This window comes from Cylas formicarius, unplaced genomic scaffold (genome assembly GCF_029955315.1).
Source record: "Cylas formicarius isolate icCylForm1 unplaced genomic scaffold, icCylForm1.1 PGA_scaffold_2__14_contigs__length_35257938, whole genome shotgun sequence".
In the NCBI taxonomy this organism is placed as follows: domain Eukaryota; kingdom Metazoa; phylum Arthropoda; class Insecta; order Coleoptera; family Brentidae; genus Cylas; species Cylas formicarius.
In genome coordinates, this window is record NW_026844319.1 from 26,406,929 (window position 1) to 26,430,868 (window position 23,940).

Sequence of the window (23,940 nt, forward strand, 5' to 3'; positions counted from 1 at the left end):
AGTCGACGAAACAGGTTATTAGATAGAAGTCAACACGAAAACGTACTTTTCTAAATATAGCCTACATGTGCTGTAGTGGTCCACCTTCTTATATGGCAGTGTGTTGTTAGGATTCAGCAACTGAGATTGACTCTTTTGGTGCCGACGTGAGGATTCCGCCATTAGAACCCTGTAGTGCCTCAGTTCCGGTAAAGTTTTCCAATGCAACGGAACCCGATTTACTTTTTACAAAGCTTCTGGATTGCTTCTGAGTCGAACTTGCAAACGTTTCGCCAATCATCCTGTTGGCTTCTTCACAGCTTAACGGAAACTTGAGTTGAAGAAGCGCTTGGAAGTTCGACTCCGCAAAAACCGACGCAGGAGGAATCCAGGAATCACCCAATTATATTACGCCATTGTGGCCAATGTTTCTCAGGGGTCAAATAGCAAACCCAAGCTCACCCTCAAAGAGATAAGATCTGCTTCTCCATCTGTTGAGGTCCCCATGACCATACAACAGTAACACGTAAATCTCGGCTATATTGATAGACTGGGGTAGATCTTCATACCTGTTATATGCTGTAATGTTCATTTTTATGACACTGAAAAATTTGGCTAAAATATAAAATCTTAGAGAAGGCTTTTCCCGGTTTCGCAGTGTACCGCAGATACCAAAGGTAGACGAGTATGACTTTCGCGTCTTTAATAGCGTTAGACAAACCGGCCCCATCCAGTAAATTATTATTGTTCCCTTCCAAGTTCATCTCGTGGGGGGCTTACGTCTGTCCGGATTTGCCACCCAGTTTCCCAATTTACCGCCGTTTTGCCCAGCGCCCTTAAGTCCGGGAGATCCCAACTCCCTTACGGTTAGACCAGTTTGACTGCACTAATTTCACCTGTTCCATTCCTCACACCTGTCCTCGTCGCGATACCGAGTGTTCCCGAAATCGACCGAGGCGGCGTCGCGATGCGCGATGTTTACCATCGTTCGCGTCTCGACGGCGACGTTTTTCTTTAGTTTGCCGCAACGCGTTCTGACGATTGGACGTAGGGGCGTCGCGACGCAGACACCGAATCGACGACGCGATCGACGATACTGACGAACTCGACACGAAGTTTTCGTTGGTGACTTTTCGCGCGTTTTCCTAATAGTGACTTGCTAGAGTGCTCAGCGTCGTTCGAGGGGTGAAAAGGGACATCTGCGGGGCTAGGGTGAGTCGAAATTTTCTCTTTACAACGAACGAAGTTTTTGGTGTGCTCCAATCATTTTGTACGACGCCGGTGAGTGAGATTTCTGGCGTAAAATTATTATCAACAATAGCAGCTCTTACGTTTGCAAAGCAACTATATATAATGGTTCACAAAAGTTATAGTTGAGAAGGAAACACACCCTTAAAGAATTTGTCCAACATTTTACTTCATCACATTATATTTAATTAAATTTAATTGAGCAAATCGACTCTTCAAAGTAGTGGGAAACATTAACACTTAAAGTGTTGAAAATTTTAACTAAGGACACTTGTCTTATTAATTGAAACCAAAAAAAAGGCGGGTTCCATGAGATTTACTAGTAACTAAGGTTTTAAAAGTAGGAAAACCAAGCTGCTTCAGTAGTATAAAATTATCACTCAAACTCAGATTTTGGCTTATAAAGTAGCCGTTTTTAGCAGGATAAAGAAAATGTTTATTGTAAAATCTCGGAAAAAGATGTTCCGTGGTTCGGGTATTAAGATTGGAAAGAAGAGCAATATTTAGAAACATGAACTTATAGATCACAGAGAGAACTGCAAAGAAAAATACGAGAAGACCCTGAAGTACATAAATGCCTGCAGTAACAATAGTGACAAGGTCGTCAACGTCTACTAAGATTCTTATTGCTGGTTTTTGAACCCATACATATGTTCCCATATTATGCGCTATACATTCACAGAACAAATCTGCATGATGTTTCTATGAAGGAAGCATACGATTTGTGAAATAAATTTGATTACTTAACCAAACAGGAGAAAAACCCTGGGAATGAGATTCTGGGTTATAAGATTTTTCGATGTCCTTTCCTCACAATCAACAAGTCGATAGGACTCAATCATAACGGTAATCTGTGCTGATAAATGAATCCAAATTGATAATGGGTAGGATTAACATAGGAAACCAAGTTAACTTTATGTCACCAATTTGAATGTTGCTTCATGATAATTTAGCTTAAAAAATAAGAATAGTTTGAGAGGTTCTAAGATACTTCATAAATCCTGTTTCGTTCTCCACAAATCTGATGTTTTGTATCCTAGAATTTTAAAGACACTTAATGAATTTTCAATTTGTGGAAAAGAGAAAAGGACTGTGTCGTATCTGAAATAAAAATTAACTTGCGCAAAGCAATCTTAACGGTTCCACCAAAGCTAAATAAGTGAAAACCTAATTTTTGCAAATGCAATTTTTTAATTTAGTATTTTATCTAGACATTTCATGACTCTTGTACACAGGTGGCGAAATTTAAGTTCAAATTGCTTAAAAATCATAAATATTTATTTAAACTTTCAAAAAGCCTCCTACACAAATAGTTACACTACCATCAAATCCGACGCTATGCGCTGAACACTCAAAATTGATATAGAATTTCCCATAACTGTACAGTAAATTGAATAACCATTTAATCTGTAATAATTAAACTAATAAGTCCCGATGAGAGTGATGCGGCAAAGGATTATTTTACGATGCTTAAGATTGAAGCGGACATCGGAAATTAAAATGTCATTGCCAGCTGAAAAGTCGATAGAGAAAACATTTTAGATACAAGGACACTATTACCAGCAGCCAGCAAGGGTCTGACCATATGAAAGGACTTCGTAATGAAGAGTTTTGAGATGAAGGATGACATATTGCTTACCTATACCGTATGTTGAAATTTACGAACGAAATATTCAAATATTCAATAGTTCAAACTATTTACCAAGTAGAGTAAGTAAGAGAATATGAAAAATGTAATGTAATGTAATACTTATTTTCTACGGAACGGTCTAAAGGAAGGACGAACGACATAATTAAATGGATTCTTCCAGAGTGATCAAGTGGAAAAGCAAATTTGAGTCTTTCAAGTAAAACTGAATGGTATTAGGTAGGGGAATGATTTTTTATTGATAGAGCAACACATGTTGAAGTCTCAGTGAGTGTTTAGTGTACACCTATAAACAACTTAAGAATCCACAAAATAAAGAAATGCAAAGCAAAAAAAAAATGGCATTATGATAATTTGAAATAGTGGAAATAGAAACGGATCTACTTGGTTTCTACTGATTTTCTAGTTGTATAAATAAAACTGCTAAAATGTTGAGTATGCCGAGAAAAAACAACTCGTTCGATCCTATCCTATCTTTACCAGAATCCATTAGTTCGCGTAAGACAGGTGATACTGGTCTGCTGGAACGAAGAAACTTTCCATGCAATGAAAAAACCCACAGGCAAAACGGACATTATTTTTTGCTTGGAATTTCATATTCAGCCACATTAGTGTCGGTAATTCATTGCTAAGTGGTTTCACTGGTGTAAAAAATGACCTGAAATTTTTAAGTTAATGTCTCTGCCGCGGTCACATCTAAACTCTAACGATAATGGAATAATTCTACCAAACCACTCAAATAAAGTATCAAAAAGCTATTTTCCACTTAGTAAAATGAAACCCTTTCAGGTCATTATTTGAGCTTTCAGTTACGACCTAATAAAAAATTCTTAATGTTTTCCTATTAAAATTCGTACTAAAGAACCACAGCTATTTAATCTCTCAGTGCCTTAATCCGAATTCTTTTTTATTTCAACCACACATTGTAATCGACAGTTAACGAGGACTAAACGATCAAATATTAGCACTATGAATGGGCTGTCACGGAATAAAATCATTTGTTGCATTGTTCTCTTAGTTCGAAAAACGCGATTATAAGGATTGATGAACGATTTCTATCCAGTCTATGTCCAATATTTTAGAAGTCGCTGTGGCCGTTGGTGATTTATAATCTATAATTGAAGATTAATTAAAAATATTTAGAATAAACTCTTACTAAAGTACAAGTTCATTTGCGCCACTTTCAATGGAGTCATTAAACCGACTCAGTTGTTTTAAAAAAAAACCTTAAAAAATTTCTAATCATCTATAGTATTCTATATCATAGATTTGGTGCGTACAGAAAAAAAAGTGATCTAGGATTTAAAAATTGTCAAAGTTCAAAAAGTTTTAAAAATATTGATGAAATTATTTCAGAAATATGCAAATGAGCATAATGATGAGGACGTTATGGCTGATAAAAGTTTTGTCTTATTTTTTTTTATTGTTAATATTTATGTCACTTACATTTTTCACATGACATAGGGACATTATCTATAAGCCATATTTCAATGTAACCGTTTTGTTGTGACGTTGAATCAATCATGTGCCGCTACGAGCATATTGTCAGAAATATTTTACTATCAATTTTCCGGTATTACTAATAAATATAAAGTTTCATTACGATAATGGAATTGCGTAATTTAGCAGGGATAACAAAATGGATTAGGTGATCACCTACTCAAACGTCCATTTTCTTTCACGCTATAATTTTTCCAACGACAGATAAGCATCGTGGTCTAGATAAATAGAGAATATTTTGATTATAACTTTTCATTTAATATAAAACGTATCGTTCAGTGACAGAATTTAAGGTAAGTTCAAATATACATATATAGATAAGCATAAGCTATAATTTATTCTTGACCAATTCCACTCCTTCAATAAAATTTAAATTTTTTTGAAGGAGTAAGGAATTACAAGGTATTGTAAAACATTGTAGGGTATTTCGAGGAATAAAAATACGTGACGAGGCACTGAGGCTTCTAGGAAATATGTTCAAAAACATGGAAAAAATAGACTGCGAAAGAGGACATTCCAAAATTGGTCAAAAACATATATTTTACTTCTTAGGTATACAACCTTGGACCTCAAAGATTTCAACTAGAAGAGGTGTATTTTTAGGATTAATAAAGCTTTACTGGTAGACTTAATTTCAGTTTTTAGATCTAAACATGACTCATGAACATGTTATGCAATTTGATACTTTATATTATTTCTTGAAAATTTGCAAACGAGGTTTGCAATTTGCAATTTGCAAGGTCCAACACTAATGTTATAGGAAAGTGAAAATATCACAGTCAACAATTTTTTTTCTCTTGCTAGGATGTTCCAGGGTTGATCATACTTTTTTTTACTACGTAGTTAATTTTTTTTTTAATTTTTGTAATGCTAACTTAAACTGGTTCATCATTTATTATTCTTCTTTTTATTAAAAACACATCATTTGCAGAGTAACAAAATTTATTAACTAATATTTGGGTAATTCATGTAAAGCTGTCGGGAATTTCGAGAATTCAGCAGCCTAGGGAATTTTGTCTTTTTTTTTCGAAAAATAATTTCAGTGTACACGTTTTTTTCAGTGATTTATCCCTCGAGATAATTGCTTTTGTTTTTCCTAACGCTACTACTCTCTCACGTAAAGGTATATAATCATATATATGTTGCTCCCGTTAGACCTTCAAATAGTTTCAAATCGATTAAAATCCGAGCAGCATATTTATTTAGCAAATATTTATGTTTAAAATGAACTGTCGTATTTACTTTTCAAATAAATACCAGCCCATACGGTAATGAAAGTGCGCATTCTCTTTGAAATTAAAGATATTCACGTCAACGAAATTACAGAAATTCTGGAATCAAGCGAATTAAAAAAATAAAAAATATCCTTTAGTGCACACTATTATATATAGAAACAAGAAATTATTGTCTTGAACCCTATTTAAAAAGGAGAGAAGATACATTTTCCTGAAATTTCAGCTTTCTAGGAATTCAAACATAAAGGCAATGATTATTGATCTTGTTTTCCTAAGTTCTAAATTTGATAGACAAATAGGCGTATAAAAATATGATATAAGATTATCAGAATATTGTAACAGAGTGTAAAATCCGATAGGTAACTTAACGAAGCTCAAATTTATGTATGCAGGATGGATCTCCTTAAAAACACTCAGTATGCCTTGAAAATAGTAATTTTACTCGCAAGGTATTTAAAGTTAATTAACTAAAATATGTTTAGACCATTTGCCAGTCGGCTGAAGTAAATGGTATATATAAACCCATTAGGAAAAAGCGGACGACCCCGGGCATACTCTTTTCTTCGTTAAAATCAGGATCCTAAATAATTAGCCTGATGGACCGTCAAAAAGGGGTGCGGCGACTGAATTATTAATGTTTACGGTCGCTTGTGTCGTGGGTTAACCAGCTATATTTCCCCCAAATATTAGCTGCATTGGGTTGAAAACTTTTCCACACATGTTGCTTTTTGGGCTAACATTTGAGGATAATAGGTACTTACGATTATACCACCTAGAAGACGAAGTGATCTTTATTTAAACTAATAAAAATTGACTGCTTCGAAATTTTTGTTATGGAATTCAAGAATGAAATTAATAATATGCCATTTGACCCCAATATTAGAAGCAATAGTAATCCTTAGAAACAAGCAAATAAGAATTGAGATTAAGAGTCATTTCAATATCAACAAAATATCAAAAGCAATTGCGATGGACATGTGAGTGAATAAAATTTCAAAAAATTATCTAGTATAGAAAATGACAAAAAGTTATTTTTTCTTCTTAAAAGTAAACCATCTTGTAGCTCAAATTATGAGGTTTACAACATATCTTGGCATTAACTCAGTTAATAAACACTTATATTGTACACCGTGTTTGTTTTGAATGAAATCTGTTTAATTTAAAAGGAACTGCGATATACTTAATTTAAATAAATAGTGGAGGTGGCTTAAAACAACGCCCAAGCATTTGTAAATCTAAATTGGCTTTCCGTTTTTCTTAAAATATTGTTATATGTGCATATACCTATAAATAACCTGCTAAATGGGGTAATATAAAAACGTATACTGTATTTTATTATTGTTTCTTGTATAGCGTATCATGCACATACGTTACTGAATTATGCTTTAGTAAATAGATAATAGTTTTGGTGGAGTTTCAACATCGTTTGATTGACCTTTTCAATACTTTTCGTCTGTTTGCCATTTTTCTCTCTAAGCAATTACAGGAATTGATAAAAATATTGCGTATGCATTTAAAATGCCCCTTGCAATGACAGCGTCATCGTTTCAACTCATATTGGGGTATGCTATGGCCATTCTTCAAGCAAAAATCATGGAAACGCTGTCAATATCCACAGATGATGTCCACACTTGGCCAAAAATACAATTAAAGTCTAGATGGCTGAAGAAATTCTCTCATACTGGCTGCAATTGCAATTGGCAATTAAGGCAAACCCAAAAAGTATAAGATAGAGGGGAAAGCTCCCATTAGTGGCACTGTTAAAAAGCATATATGAGTTTCAACGCCTCTAGTAATTGCGTCCAGTCATGAAAATGGAAAACGGGCGGGACGTACGGTTTAATTCAATGTAAACTTTGAAAGGTAAAAAAAATATGTCGAAATAGTTGTATTTTTTTTTATTCAAATATAAATAAATTGCTGTTATCCGTTACAAGCTACTGTAGTATTTTCATTGTGACGCATTACTTTAAACCGCCATGACAGTACTTTAGTACTTGGACACAAATATTAGATGGCATTCTTAACAGTGTACGCGACCTTCCCCTCTATCTTATACTCCTTAGTCAAACCCTAATAGAGGCGGTAAAGTCTCTTCATAGATATAAGAAAGTGACTAACTGATACGGATTAAGGAAAGAATGAAATATGGCCGAAAAGATCCGTACTTTGTTTAGAATTTATTATTTGGGGTTTTGTTAGGAAAGATACTAAACAATATTTATTTATTTATATATGTATTTATGTTTAAATCTAAAATAAAATTACAAATTATTTTTATTACCTACTTAAATTACTTAAAATTATTCACATAACATACTAGTATCACTATCACTATCATCGCCTGTTCTAATTATTATTGGTTCTATATTATTTGCAATAAGGATATACGATTGTTCTTCTTTTTCTATATCTTTAACAGAATTTGCTCAATTTTGTGGAGGGATGTTAAAAACTTCGGTTTCTATAAGTTTGAGAACATTGGAGTTAACACGGGGAAAAACATTGTTACGACAAATGGCAGATTTCAGTTGGTGCCAAACATGTTCAATGGGATTAAATATACAGTGGTTAGGTGGAAGCCTTAAAGCTAGAGTTTTTGCATAATTATCACAGACGTATTCCTTTTGTAGGTTCAAGCTTTGTAGAACCTCGATTAATTGTTTTTGGTATAATATAATGAAGAAGGGGTTTTAGTCAACTGCCTACTGTGATAACTTGCATTGTCCATTACAATTACGTTATTATGAGGAATGTTTGGAACTAGTTTGGTTTTAAACCAACTTCAAATAAATCAGCGGTGGTGTCTTCATTCTTCAGAGAAGAATCTTTAATATTTTTTGCAGACAGAGAAAGTCTATTTTTGAAAATAGTTATTCTATTAGCTCTTTTTGATAACGCGTTTGTTTTACACTTATCAGTTGAGTAAACCCAACCCTTTCCCGGGGTATCATAAGTGTCGAACCAGGTTTCATCCAAGAAAATAATTGGCCTTTGTTGTTCTCTGTAAACCCTATTTTTTTCTAGATATTCCAGTCGCCATTTCCGAATTCTAAAAGATTCCACTAAAACTTGCCTTTCGTCAATTTTTTAAAATCAAAAACCCATTTGTTAAATACACTTCCATAAGGTAGTTTTCTATCACGGACCACAATTTTACCTGAATTTAAATTCCGATTGTTGCATTATAGTTAATGACCACGCTTGGAAAATCCCATTCAAAATTAATTGGTCACTTTCTTATATCTATGAACAGACCATACCTTTGTCTTTTAAGTGCTTTTACTAAAAATTTCTTGGTGTATCAGGGTTGTTCCTTTCAGGTTGATATCTTTTAACAATTTTTGTAGTGCGATCTACTGCTCCTTTAATTGCATTATAAGAAAGTATAATACCTGGTTTATAGCTGTGCTCTTCGCCTGATACTGCATCTTCAAAAGGTTCTGTAGAAAGCAAAAGTGATGATTAATTTTTTCATTGCAAATAAGAAACTTGAGTATGATTTGACGTGCTAGCACACATACTTGTAATGACAGCTTTGCAAAATTGACGTAACAACTCATTTCGGATAAAAATTGAATCCTTACGTTATTTGGCAACTTATTAACTAAGGAAAAGTATATTTTTCATAAAAAAAAACTGCCAATTGTTGGTTAATTTAATTATTAGCTTTAATAAATAAAACGTATTTAAGAAACTGTCGTAATAAATTAATCGCAGAATAGCGATAAATAAAATTAAAAAATTAAAGCTGGGGTACGACTAACCAAGTAGTATAATGCTATAGCATGCGAAGGTGGAGAGAATCAGGTACTCAAACACCGGGGATAGAAACCATCGGATTCGAGGACGGACGTCATTCGAATGCTGAATATGGGGGATTGCATATGTAGGAGTGCGCCGCCATTGATGAGCACGTCGTCGCCGTTCTATCGACCGCACACACAATAATCCTAACCCCACACCTTCCAATTTTGTTTGTTTGTTTTTAATTTTTTAATCTACGTTATTGATTTAACACAACTTGCAATTAGAGGTTGATTTACTTTATTTGCAGATGATACAACTATGGTTTGGTTAGCTAATAATAAATATTGGATGAGATAGATATTAAGAAAATAAATAAATGGTGTGACGTTATGCCTGCCAAAGACTGACCTCATTGCACTGTGTGTCAGTAGATTATTCTGAAATTCTAAATTAGGCTCTGGCTGCCATTGTGTATGTGTGCGACATCTCACGAACTAAAAAGGGAGATTGTATACTTTCCACTCGTTGCTGCAATTGTTTTTTTTTAATCTGTGTTTGTTCTTTCAAACAGGGTCATCAGGAATTTATCCAGCGCACTTCAACGAACCCATTAATCCGTAATCGCATTATTAAATTTTAGATTTTGAGAAATAATCTTATGTTACAAATAGTTAAAGTGATTTTAAAACTGGCATTTTGGAAATAAATGTCACTAACTTCAGAATGTCTGAACTCATACTGTCAAACTTCGAGTTGTTCTCAATTCTCAATTCTCAGCATTGCTGAAGTTATAAATTTTAGTTATAAATTGTTTCACCCCAAACCTTTATGACAATTACTGATAGAGGTAATTCCGAGTCTCCTTTAATTCGCCACCCAAATCAAAATTTGTAAGCATGTACTCATAATTGAGAAATGTTGAGGAATTAAAATTCCTTAGAAACGAAGTAAAAAATTCCCTCCCAGGAAAGGCATTTTATTCTGTAGACGGATAATTATATTATGTACCTGTCTTCAATTTTTATTTTTATTGTATACTCATAGTTTTGGTTCTAATTGTGCTTTAGCATAGTATATTTACATGTGATTTATCGTCTTAATTTGTTGTGCTTTATTTGTGCAAGCTTGGGCGATAATAAATATTCTTTTCTGGGAAAATAAAGTATGCTTCGTCCATTCATCATTAAGTAATTATTTATTGTCAATTACCAACTACTGCAATTTTCGTGCAATTTCACAGTTTGGCAATTCCAACGTCGCAGCTTTGCATCGCTCTCGAGTCCTCTAATATTTACAGTCCGTGGCATACGGGGTAGAGGGTCAAACGTAGCTCCCAGCTAAAATTATTTCGTTGTAAGAGACGAAGTTACTGGCCGAATTAAATATGCAACAAGTCAAATACGGGCTTCAGAACTACGTGCAAAATTTACCGAGTTTTGCATCTTGCTTCCCGCGTGATTCGGAGATTGACATCTACTTCGTGAGCGAAAACTCGTGAATAAGTTAAGATTTGTGGGGGCTTTGCTCTCGTTCAATGGAGACAAATACGCATTGACCCGATTCGTTCATCGAAAAAGTCGGGCTGGCTAATACTTTCGAGAGCCGATTTTTCAAAAATGGCTGTTTAAAAATTCTCGATCCCAAGATTTAATCCCGATTGAGTAGCTATTTAACTTGGGCAGTCGCGTCGAATTTTATGAAGCTTTTAGGAGATTACTCGTTTTTCATAGCCTTTGATTGCTTTTCAGTTTGGGAACAACCGATTTGGTTTAGGGGTTCCTATTTTTTCGAAAACCCGCCGGTCCAATTCATGTAATCAAATTACGTCTGAACTTTTCTGGTTTGCAGCGATGGTAATGACATAAGGTTATAAGAGATTTCTTATATTGCCTTGAATTTCCAGTTGCCAATCAAATTCGTTCAGTCAGTACTCCTATATATTGCTAAATTTATCACAAGAAACGTCAATTCATTAATAGTTTAGCTGGTACGATCATATCTCAAATTCCGTAATTCGTAATGATATTGTTAAAATATTAAATAAGGTAAAGTCTGTTCATAGATATAATAAAATGACTAACTGATATGAATTAAGGAAGGACCCGGGCAAGCTGTAAAAATGAAATATGGCCGAACAGGTCCGTACTTTGCTTAGAATTTAATTATTTGGAGTTTTGTTAGGAAAAATACTAAACAATATTTATTTATTTATGTATGTATTTATGCTTAAATCTAAAACAAAATTACAAATTATTTTCATTACATAGTTAAATTACTTAAAATTATTCACATAATATATCAGCATCATTATCGCTATCATCGCCTGTTCTAATTATTATTTATTTGTTCGATATTATTTGCAATTTAGATATACGATTGTCCTGCTTTTTCTATATGTTCAACAGAATTTGCCCAACTTTGTGGAGCGATATTAAAAACTTCGGTTTCTATAAGTTTGAACACATTGGAGTTGACACGGGGAAAAACATTGTTACGACGAATGGCAGATTTCAGTTGGTGCCAAACATGTTCAATGGGATTAAATATACAGTGGTTAGGTGGAAGCCTTAAAGCTAGAGTTTTTGCATACTTATCACAGACGTATTCCTTTTGTAGGTTCAAGCTTTGTAGAACCTCAATTAATTGTTTTTGGTATAATATAATGAAGAAGGGGTTTTAGTCAACTGCCTACTGTGATAACTTGCATTGTCCATTACAATTACGTTATTATGAGGAATGTTTGGAACTAGTTTGTTTTTTAACCAACTTCAAATAAATCAGCGGTGGTGTCTTCCTTCTTCAGAGAAGAATCTTTAATATTTTTTGCAGACAGAGAAAGTCTATTTTTGAAAATAGTTATTCTATTAGCTCTTTTTGATAACGCGTTTGTTTTACACTTATCAGTTGAGTCAACCCAACCCTTTCCCGGGGTATCATAAGTGTCGAACCAGGTTTCATCCAAGTAAATAATTGGCCTTTGTTGTTCTCTGTAAATCCTATTTTTACGAATTAAGGAAAGACCCGGGTAAGCTGTAAGAATGAAATTTGGCCGAATAGGTCCGTACTTTGCTTAGAATTTAATTATTTGGGGTTTTGTTAGGAAACATACTAAACAATATATATTTATTTATGTATGTAGCCTTAAAACTGTATCCCCTAGATTTTTTGCATAATTATCACAGACGTATTCCTTTTGTAGGTTCAAGCTTCGTAGAACCTCAATTAATTGTTTTTTGGTATAATTTTTGTGAAAATAAATGTCGTTATTATACATGTAGCTTGCATTGTTGCTTTTGTGTCACATACGGAAGGGCTTTTAGTCAACTGTATACTGTGATAACCTGCATTTTCCATTACAATTACGCTATTAGGAGCAATGTTTAGAAATAGTTTGTTTTTAAACCAACTTTCAAATAAATCAGCGGTGGTGTCTTCATGGTAATCCAGAGAAGAATCTTTAATATTTTTCGCAGACAGAGAAAGTCCATTTGGAATGCAACCATCTTTAGAGACAGCATGCAAAGTTCTTTATTCTTTTACCTCTTTTTGATGGCGCCTTTGTTTTACACTTATCAGTTGAGTCAACCCAACCCTTTTCCGGGGTAAGTGTCGAACCAGGTTTCATCCAAGTAAATAATTAGCTTTTGTTGTTCTCTGTAAATCCTAATTTTTTCTAGATATTCCAGTTTTCATTTCTGAATTCTAGAAGATTTCATTAAAACTTGCCTTTTGTCAATTTTTTACAATCAAAAACCCATTTGTTGAATACACTTCCATAAGGTAGTTTTCTATCACGGTCCACAATTTTACCTGAATTTAAATTCCGATTGTTGCATTGTATGTTAATGACCATCCTTGGAAAATCCCATTCAAAAACAATTTGTCACTTTCTTATATCTATGAACAGACTATACTTTTGTCTTTTAAGGGTTTTTACTAAAATTTTCTTGGTGTATTAGGGTTGATCCTTTTAAGTTGATACCTTTTAACAATTTTATAGTGCGATCTACTGCTCCTTTAATACTTCCATAAGGTAGTTCTGCCACATTTAACACCGGTTTCATCTTTTTCAAGCTTCCTAATTAAGATATCTAATCTAGGCACGCTTTGTTCCTCGTATAACTGGAAAATTTATTATATCTTGATCACTTTCATCAACACTCGAGAATATTAAACAAAGGTAGGTATAAATTTATTTTCTATTTCGGACCACAATTTTACCTGAATTTAAATTCCGAAACTTTAGGTAACAATCTTGTTGCATTGTATGTTCATGACCACCCTGGGATGATCCCATTCAAAAGTCATTGGTCAATTTCTTATCTCTATGAACAGACTATACCCCCATCGCCACAATAATTGAGATACCCAAAAACGTAGAAGGTAATAATATAGCAGCCAAAATACCTGATTTTTCTTGATTAACCTCTAAATAAACAGGAATCCCCAAATTGCATAAATGAAATTATTTCAGAAAGCAAATACATGCTGGCCTTTTTACTAGGTCAGAATAATTTTTTATTAGGTAGGTATATACAGATTTTCCAATCTTCTCTTCTAGAGGTTGCTTATGTGATGTATACAAAATAAAAAATAAATAAAATCCGTACTTACTGATTTTGCACATTTTCAAATGCAACTCTGCAACCTAAACACTTCTTTACTCAAATTAAGACTTCAGAGCCAGAATACGGTTTATTGGTCATCATTATTATATAGCAGAAACGGTTGAACTAACCGTTGTTACTAACTTGAAACAAAATCGCTATGAATACACAATTCAAAGTTGAAAGTTATGTTTGTATATACTTCCTAAAATATGACGAAAAAACCGTAATTTTCGGGTTTAGATTTAATTTTTTTAGTTTTTTTTTAAATTTTGTAAAAAATCTACTACTTTCAACGCGTTGAGCGGTTTTTTGGTGCAATAGAAATAGAGGAATTTTCTTTGCAACTAGAAATCTTGTTATTTCGATTAATGCGTTCTGTGAAACAGAAGGCTGAACACCAAGGTACTTGATCAATATGTTGCTATACTATACCTTTTCTAGGACCATCAGTGCTTAAAATCTTCCGAAAACATCTGAGCGCTCCTAGTAGTAGAGTAGTAAAGTTGAAATCAATCATTGATACTCAATCCTGATTCAACTTGTACTTAACACTTCTTTTTTTAGCCGATGAAGTACCGCAAACCTACTTATTTTCGTGATCTTAAAAAATTGCGAAAAAAATTTTGCGCAATTTGTACTGGCGTATGCAAAATTAATTACCTGTATTATTGGTATTGGTATTGGTATTAAAGGGGGGCGCCCCCGCGGGCGTCCAAGCACTTAGGCCACCAGATGGGCTCGTTGTGCCCTCAGACTACTTTAGAGGGCGTCCAGAATGCCGCCACTCCTATAGAAGTTCAGCAACTCCTTTAACCCAATACCGTGCACTGAGTCTGGATCGATCAGGGCCGATCCGAAGACTCCCCATATTGCTCATGTCAAAGCAGGGCGCTCGGTGAGCAGATGATACGAGGTCTCCTCCCGTTCCATGCACCACCTGCACTCCGGGTCGTCTCCAATGCCTAGCAAGCAAAGATGCCTCCTAAGCCTGCAATGTCCTGTGTAGCCCCTGTTTTAATTACCTGTGCTCGATAATTTTATTAATTTCCTTGGTTTAATACTGATAATAGCGATACTTATAATGATTATTGTAAAAATTTTCAGTACTGCTTTTTCTCTCTAATATCTTAGCATAAATTGGCGTTTGTCTTGAAGAACTTTGTTACCTGCGGGTGTTACATTGAATTCCTAGAATAAATAAATTTAAATGCGCCAAATAAATTCCAAAGAACCTCTTATCGGCTGTACAAATATTTAAACTAAATAGTGCAGCCGAAGCGCTTTTTCGAGCTTTAAAGATAGAACGCGGATCTATTTTCTCTTAGACAATTTTTAAGCGATTTCAAGTTTATCGCATTCACGTTGATTTTGGCACAACAAATACCTCAACCAACTTATATATTTTCGCCAAAAACAACACGTTTTCTTCAAAGAGCAAATAATAAACACGGCCGAATGTTTTTCCCGAACGTTCGTACCTGTGGAAAGTTTATTTGGTTAAAGCGCTCCCGAATTTACATCAAATAAAGAAGTTAGTAGGGCATCAGATTTACGCAAAACAGCTCGATAATTTAACGCCAATTGGGAAACGGAGCTTAAAGTAATACTTACCCTTACCTAAATATTTACATTTGATCCCCCGTAAATTTCGAAATCAAATTTAATTGGCCCAAGCCGCTTTCAGCGGCCTAGGCATAATAAATTCGGCAGTTACGGTTTTAATGAAGCGGTAAAGGATTTTCGCCTGATTCCCTAATTTTCTTACATCCCAGACTTCACTAAAACCAAATCTCGGCTATCCTTATACAAAAACTTATTTAACGGAGGCAACTTATCAATAGTCCATTTCTTAAGGGAGCTAAGTGATGAAACGTTTAGTGCCACGAAATAGAAGAAAATTTAATGTAAAGGAGCGGTACGACAAAACCATTATTGAAGTGATCCCAAAGAACTGGAAACGGTGACCATTACGTTACCAAAAAATTCAAAAAATGATGGAGTCGTATCAAGCGGTAGATTCCCAAAACCAGAGGGGAAAGATCCTCAAGTGATGAACAATATGATCCTTATTAAATTGTAATAAATTCTATATTAAATATGTTAATTATAGATTGTAAAGATTATCCGGCCATTTTTTTACATTAAATTGACTTTTTTTTTGTCTCCCCGAGGAGCTAAGAAATTTATAATTAAACAACCTACTTTTTTTTTTAATATCTTCCCGAAGGTCTATCCGCAGATAAAAAAAATTAAAAATATGTATATTTCGGTCTGGTAAGTTATGAAAAAGCAGGTTTTGACCATAATCTGCTCGAAATCAACAGAAAAAACCAATTATTTGTCCCAGAAAAGGAGGTTTTAAGTAAATAATTGCTTTTCTAAGGTAGATTTCGGTACAATAAGACTACAGGTATTATTATGGGTTGTATCACAAAATAGTAAATGCAAAAGTTATGGGGTTTGTTTGTAGTTGATATAACTAACAATAAAGAATATAGGTTTGTTTACATATACGTATCTAAAGTTTTTATTGTCAACAGATAATTAAATTTAAAGTAATATGTTTTACCTTTTAAAATAAAGTTTCGTTTATTTTTTCGTGGTCTGGAGGTCTCTGCAACCCATAGGAAATGTGGGTAACCATGGCAACGTCCTACGACAAAAAATCGCTTGTGACATATATATAGATTCTGCAAATTTTAAATGTAAATGTAAAAAGAGAAGAAAAAACTCCCTTTAAAATAAAAATTCTCGGAAGACATCGTTCTGATTTTGCGTATATCTTTAATTCTAATCAACTTGTCAAACATTCAACATTTTGCAAAATTTTTGTTATAAGGTTACTTCGCAGTTTTGTCACTTGTCACCATGTTGCGAACTCAAATGACCACACTGCTTTTTTCTTCATATTCTTGCTTGATGGATCATTTGTTTCAACAATGGGTATTCCAAAAATCGTCTTAATTTTTACCATTTTTGCCCTAAATATTTAGTTCAAACTCACTCATATCACTAATAAAATGCAGCCTAAAAATTAAAATGACAAAATCTCATATATCTAGAGTCAGTTATATTAACTTTGCATCTTAAAATCATCCAACGATTTAGACCCTTAAATATTGCCACTCAATCGATATTCATATACCGGGTGACACAAGCAAGTGGGATCACTCTATAACAGTAACAGTAGCAGTAACTTTCGAATTTTAAAAGGCACAACCTATATTTTTTGCATTTTTGGATTCAGGAGATCATTCTTCGTAGGCGAGGATGGGTTTTCTCTTTTGTTTTTATTTTTTTTTAATTTTTATTTAATTTTTTTAAATTGTGTCTAGGAGGCTGTGACCTGTGAAACTTTTCTTTACTTGTCTAATGGCAAATAGCATTTAATATAATAAACTATTAATTTTTTAGGATAACGTGGTTTTTTCAAATAGCACTCTAGTGGGAAGAAAAACTTTTTAAAACCTGTACTTTTTTTGCATCATTTTTACACCAAAATTTTCAAAATCCTTTAAAAAATAAAGTCACAGGAAGACAAAAACCAGATAAATAAATATATTATTATAAAAACAAAATATTACTTAGAAGAAAAATAAAATAAAATTCAAGGGAGAGTTTCCTCTGAGATTCAACGATTGGAACTTTTTGTTCAAAGTGTTTTATTATGGTAAAAAGTTGATATGCTTTGGGAATACGGGGATACAGTCAAAAGCTAACGTAAGTATTGTATGTATACGTACGTCATAAGCTACAAGCACTTTTTACCCAAAACTCAGGAGAACACGAGAATAGATCCATATTTTTTTCTTTTCAACTTTTTGAGAAAATTCAATACAATATTTTGAAACTCTGTTAGAAAATAAAACGTCAACAATGTCGGTAGAATAGATTTGAAAGTTGTAAATCAATGTGTGTTACTAACCAAAACTAAGCATTGTCTATATATTGTCAAAAAAATGGACATTCAGCCTCTATTAACCCTTCCAAATTTGAAATCGCTATCTCAAGCCGTTTAAAAGCTATTGTGTTCCCACTTTATTAAATTTCAAAGGAGGTAATTTGTAATACCAAGATTTATGTCGAATTGATTAGAGAACATTTTTAGAATAAGCTACTTTCTCTAGTTTTGTTTTTGAACACCTTGTATTCGATGTCCGATATGAGATACCGTCCACCAAAATTAGAAAAGTTACAAAATATTATAAGCGGAATGAACCGTCCTTTGGATTTTTTTGCGTCGCAACTGGAAAGTCGGGGTTCATTAATTTACTGCGGACGGCAGTGCTCTCCGGAGACCATCATGCAACCGCGCAAGTAAAAGTAACGCCTGCGAGTCAGCAGGAACGACCGCATCAGCACAAAGCTGTCCCTACGAGTAAGCTCCCTAAAAGCTTTCGCATCAACGGCGGAGACACTACGGACGTGTAAAGTGTCGAATTTTCTCTAGAGTTGCGGCTAATTGGTTACTCACAGAAGCTCGGATGCGAATGTAGCCGATTTTGACATTATTTCGTTACTAATTTTGCTAATTTTTCGTGTCCAGTTGATAGTTATTTTACACTCTAGTGCCACTTACATTTTAGGGAATATAAATATGGGCAAAACGTGTTTTCCTAAATTTTTGAAGTGTATGATTGTTGAGACATTTCTATTAGGGGAATATTTACTTCCCAGGGAGATATCTATTGGCTCAAAAATTTTAATGGATGAGCTTAACAGACTTGCCTACAGATATGCTCGATGTCGCCTTTGAAGAGGCTCTTTTCAATCGGATCCCTTTCATTTCTTGAGGTCCCTGATATTTGAGGTTTTTCCGTTATATATCAAATTCATTTTATCAGAGTCGATGGTAAATGCTAGGTTATTTTGGGTACAGACACGATAATGAAATGGGTCATTATTCCTCGTTGTAATTCAATTAAAAAGGATCGGTTAAACCACAGACTTTTTTTTGGTCAAAATAATGGTATAATATACTAGTGAGAGTGAAGAATACAATATTTTGGTTTACAGATAAATTTTTATTGAGAATAGAAATTTTAAAATCTACACAGGAGAGAAGGAATTTTTATGTCGCTATTTTAACCAGCAGAAAATTGTTTGCATTAAGAGACTTTTCGTGGCTCTTTTGAAATTCCTGCGATCTTATTTTGAACCGTGAAAGCTTAGGTTAGCTGTGTTTTTGTTTATTTAATAAAAGTAATATTTTTATCATAATAGGAGCAACTAGCACAACCGTATAAGAATCACTAGTTTGTGAGACATTTTAAATTATCAGTGAACTCAACGAAGTGTTGCTCAGATCTCCTCTTAATTTAGAAAACAATGGACCCGTTAAATCTCCATTTATTTTAAGGCATAATTTAATTATCAGTTATTAATGATACCTTAAGGACCTTATAAAATTTTCGTTAGAGTTCATCTTCCACATCACAAATCGAATTTTTAAAAAAATACGCCTGGTGCTTCAGAAGCACTAGGTCATTATTATAGCCAAACCATATTTGCTTTCGAGTGTTTTGCATTTTAAAAAACTGGGAAGGAAATATGTACAAAAATTAACACTGAGCGCAAATGAAATTGAAAAAACTTCTTCTGATTTTAAGAAAAGTATAAATAATACATAAATAAATAGTGTCTTTACTATAATAAATAAATTAGAACAATAGGTTATACATATTAACAAATGGCGATGTTCAATACATGATGCTCTTCCACATAACCACTTCACTATATATATCAAGTTTAACCTATCTATATTAAAATAATATGGAACTTAATAAAAAAAAGTGTACTTATTTGCATAATATATTAAGTGAAACATTGCTAAAATAAGAGGTGCAAAAAGTTGCAATTAACTAACGAGCATGTGAATTTTTACTTACCCTAATGTTGAGTTTAGCAAGCTGTCATTTTTGCGCCACAATTATGTCATACAAGTTTGGCAAAAAAAGTAAATTAAAACCGACAATAGAAATTGTAATTACGCCCCAATACTATTTCAAGTGGTAACAAACTTTGTTAATTAAATCACAGATTGTGGAGTTATAAGTTTTCAATTGAGGCTGCATCAACTGTCAGGTCGTGGCAGTCGCCGCAGACGAGGACATTCGAGGGCGGAGACTAAACCGAGAAGGCTAATGAAATTTATTCGAAATAATGTTTCAGTTTTAACGCGTTTGGCACAATTGTATTGTATATTGCTGCTTAAAATGCTATTTCCATAACATATTTTTTTATAACAGTTTTGTTATCACTAGTACAATCATATGATTAACATAATGCCGAAATTTCATCAGATAGTATACACGACATCACGAAAGACAATTATTACCTTACAGGGAAAACTGATAGTTTTGTACTTAATTCCTTTCACTTCATTGAACAATTAAAAAGCACTACATTAGATACACAAGATATCCTAATTAATTTTTGGTTAGTTAGTTTCGACGTAAAATCTGTCTTTACCAAAGTTCCTATTCCTGAAACTCTCAACATCATTTCAGATATATTAAAATCCAAGAATCTGGAACCAAACCTTCTCAACTTATTCGGAAAATTCTTGTCTAGAACATATTTTTCTTATAACGGTTAAATTTTTGAACTCACTATCACCAGTCATCGCGAATATATTTATGGAAGCCTTTCAGAAGAAAGCTCTCTACACCTTTTAAAACCAAAATTATGGAAATGCTACGTCGATTATGCTTTTCCTATTTGGCCTCATAGTCAAAAAACCCTAGTAGGTTTTATACACCTATACATACGAAAAACATTGGGCCATTGTGTTTACAGAAAACCTACGGACACAGACTGATACCTTAATGCATGGTCACATCACCATCCGGCCCAAAAATCATCGGTAATCAACTCTCTTGTTTAAAGAGTCGTAAAACTATCTCACTGAACCCCCTCTAATTATTTCAACATTAAAGATATTAAGCGTTCCATCAAAAAATACACTTCACCGCAACCTTCCAATAGCAATGAGGCCAAAAGCAATCCTTCACTTGGCACTGTGGTCCTTACTTACATTCAAAATATCACTGACTACATATCAAGAAGTATTACAGTAGATATCTATCTAGATAACATTACAGTATCAAGTTCTAATATGCACAGGAACTGCAGAGGCCAAAAAACTTTAAGTTTGTTTACTAAACCGACATCGTGCGGAGCAAAACTAAAATGTACACTGTGTGACCTAGAAATGACAACACCCAGTAAGTAAATGAGAATAATATATATTAATATTATAGGACATAGTTGGGTCAAATATGGAGACAGAACGTTTCTAAACACATTTATTCCATAGAATTCATCCATTCAATATTTGACATTCTGGTAGGCTCTCTCAAGATAATCTTACCACATGAGGTACAGCCTCAGCCTTCTGCCTATTATGTCCAACACATTTTCAATATGTGATAAGTCTGGTGACCTTCTGGGCCACTGAAGATAGATTATATGTGCGGCAGTATTGCCTTCACTCATCATGAGCCGACAAACAAAAGCGAGCCTCCCTCATCTCTGAAATCACTTGATTTCCGTGACGTCATTCTTGACAACATATTCGACATAACTATCTATTATTAGGACCGTATGACTGTAGCCCATAAGATCAAATTCTCCTTAGAGACCCTCCACGGATGTGCGATTGCGCTGGTTGCACCAAAACGATGTCCAAAGGCACTTCATGATCAGCGATTTTTATTTTAATTTCCAGTGCCCCTACGACGTGGATGGCGGCTAGAAGTTCAATTTTTTCTCTTTCATGATCTCACCATCCTTTATTTTCTTTTTGTTGACTGTATAGCTTTTTAAAATGAAATCAGATACAGAATTTGAAAGAAACTGCCTTTTATTGCTTATATTAAGTTCATTTTGTTTTCGCATTAAGTTTTGTTAGTTGGTTAAGGAATTTTGGTGTCTAACTAGAACTTGCCCTGCTAAAAAATCTATTACACTAGCATTTATTTCTCGGACTTTCTGAACTTGAATTATTATCATTACAGGCCACTTGGTTCCTAATCAATTCTTATAGGTGTAACAAACCAATTTTCCCAGCTTTGAAAATGATTGGTTGGTAAATTCTGAACATCCCGTGTACAATAACAAAAAACCGACTTTTAAGATCTATTTTGAAAGTATCCATTATTTATCATTATCTAAGCAACTAATGAAGGAATCCAAACATGACAAAAAAAGTGTAACCTAGAAAATTCTAATAAGCATCTAGCGCGAGAAACTTATTACTTACTTATTACCTCAGCGACAACTTTCTTTTTTTACATATACAACGCTCAAAAAAAAATTGAAAGCATGCGTTGCACCGAACGACGTACATGTTTTCGAAATCAATAAACCAAAATGGCTAATAAGTTAAAACCAGAAACATTCAATTAGAATCCAAGTAGACCATTAAGCCTGATCCCATTAATAAAACTCAGTTAGACAGCCATCTAGTTCGACGACATTCCCAAAAGTGGACCTTAAAATGTGGTTCCCTCCGCTCAATTAATGTCGGGAGCGGCTCGAAACACGCTGACGAATATTTTCAATTAACTTACCAGCTCTGTTTTACATAAAGTAATTAATGCTGCAATTTTTTCCGCGGTTCCCGGCACCGACGGCGTAAAATTGGTTTGGATCGGTGCCTTTGATAGTTATTAAGTAACTTGTCGCCCTCTTTTCCAAGGAAAAAAAAAGCGGAAAGAAGAAGAAGGACCTGCCTTATTAGTTTTCCTTAAAGGCTGGCAAATTCATTTGACCGTTTGAAAAATGGAGAAAGTTCGTTAAAAATGTCTTTTAATTTGTTTGGTCCGTTGCGCCAGTCAGCGATGAATAATTAGTTGTTACTATTGACTGACTTTGGAGGAACGAATTGCTAGTCGATCTTCGTCTTTAGTAGTAAAATTAAAAATAACAAAACAATATTAACTATTTTTGCTAGCTGTCGAGAATAAACTTATGTAACTGTAAACCAGCTCTTTGTAAACCTATTATTTTTACTTGGTTGCTGTGTTTCCAGACGTCATACATTTATTATATCTATTTAAATTATAAGCCTTTCCTTATTATACCTTTATGATGTCGGATGGCCAACACGCGTCTCCCGAGAGTCTATTATTGTTGATAAACACACAAGTTTCCTGTAATGTAACTAACAACAATTATTGTTCTACGAGTGTCACAACAGCTGCATACATTTTCTGATAGACGCGATAAATGTATCACACAAACAAAAGCTTCTGATCTGACAAACGTCAAAATACTATCAACATTTTAACTGTCTACCGAAAATATCCGATCTCTCCGAACCCGTGACTAAAGTAAGGAAGGGACCTAATTAACTCACGACGCCATTAAGTCACATCTTGTGCAGGCCTAATCAGCGCGCAAAAACTTTTGCATATAACTCTTGCATTTATATAAAAATCAGGATAAGGAAGAGATATATTTTACAATTCTTACATTAATATTGGTAGGGGCAACCTCGAAAATATAATTCCAATAGAAAGAAACTGATGATAGGAGAAACAAACAGAACAACGTACAAAGAACACTCTTTAATGCAGCAGGGATTTTGTTGAACAATTTGGCAGAATGTTAGGCAAAAGATCTCTCAAAAGGGTCGGTCATATGTACTCTAACAAGAACAACAAAGAAAATGAAATAATTAATAATAATAATACTATTTGTTTATTTTATGCACTTCGTACTTACATTTATCTATTAGCAGCAAACCAAAAGCGCAAAAAAAGGAACTGGGAAACAAATTTATAAAAGATCAAAGCTCAAGCAAATTTCACAGCAACTTATATCTTAACATATTATGATACATACATAATATATCAATTCAATAACATGAATACATGAAAAAACTATTTCAGTTAATTATCCTTGACTAATAGACTGATTATAAAAAAAAGTTTAATCATTTTTTCTAAAAGATGTGGGCAGCAGT

The 23,940-nt window shown here is 33.8% G+C and overlaps 1 protein-coding gene across 3 annotated transcripts in view; it reads left to right on the forward strand.

Annotated features, from left to right (window-relative positions):
• The first annotated feature begins 1,008 nt into the window (after window positions 1–1,008).
• The window catches only part of LOC132697907 (heterogeneous nuclear ribonucleoprotein C-like 1), a 445,425-nt gene continuing 422,493 nt past the window's right edge, over window positions 1,009–23,940 (forward strand). For all 3 annotated transcript variants that reach the window (XM_060663660.1, XM_060663658.1, XM_060663659.1), the window contains exon 1: window positions 1,009–1,191. The gene's annotated coding sequence lies outside the window, so the exon portion shown is untranslated. The remainder of the gene's footprint in view (window positions 1,192–23,940) is intronic.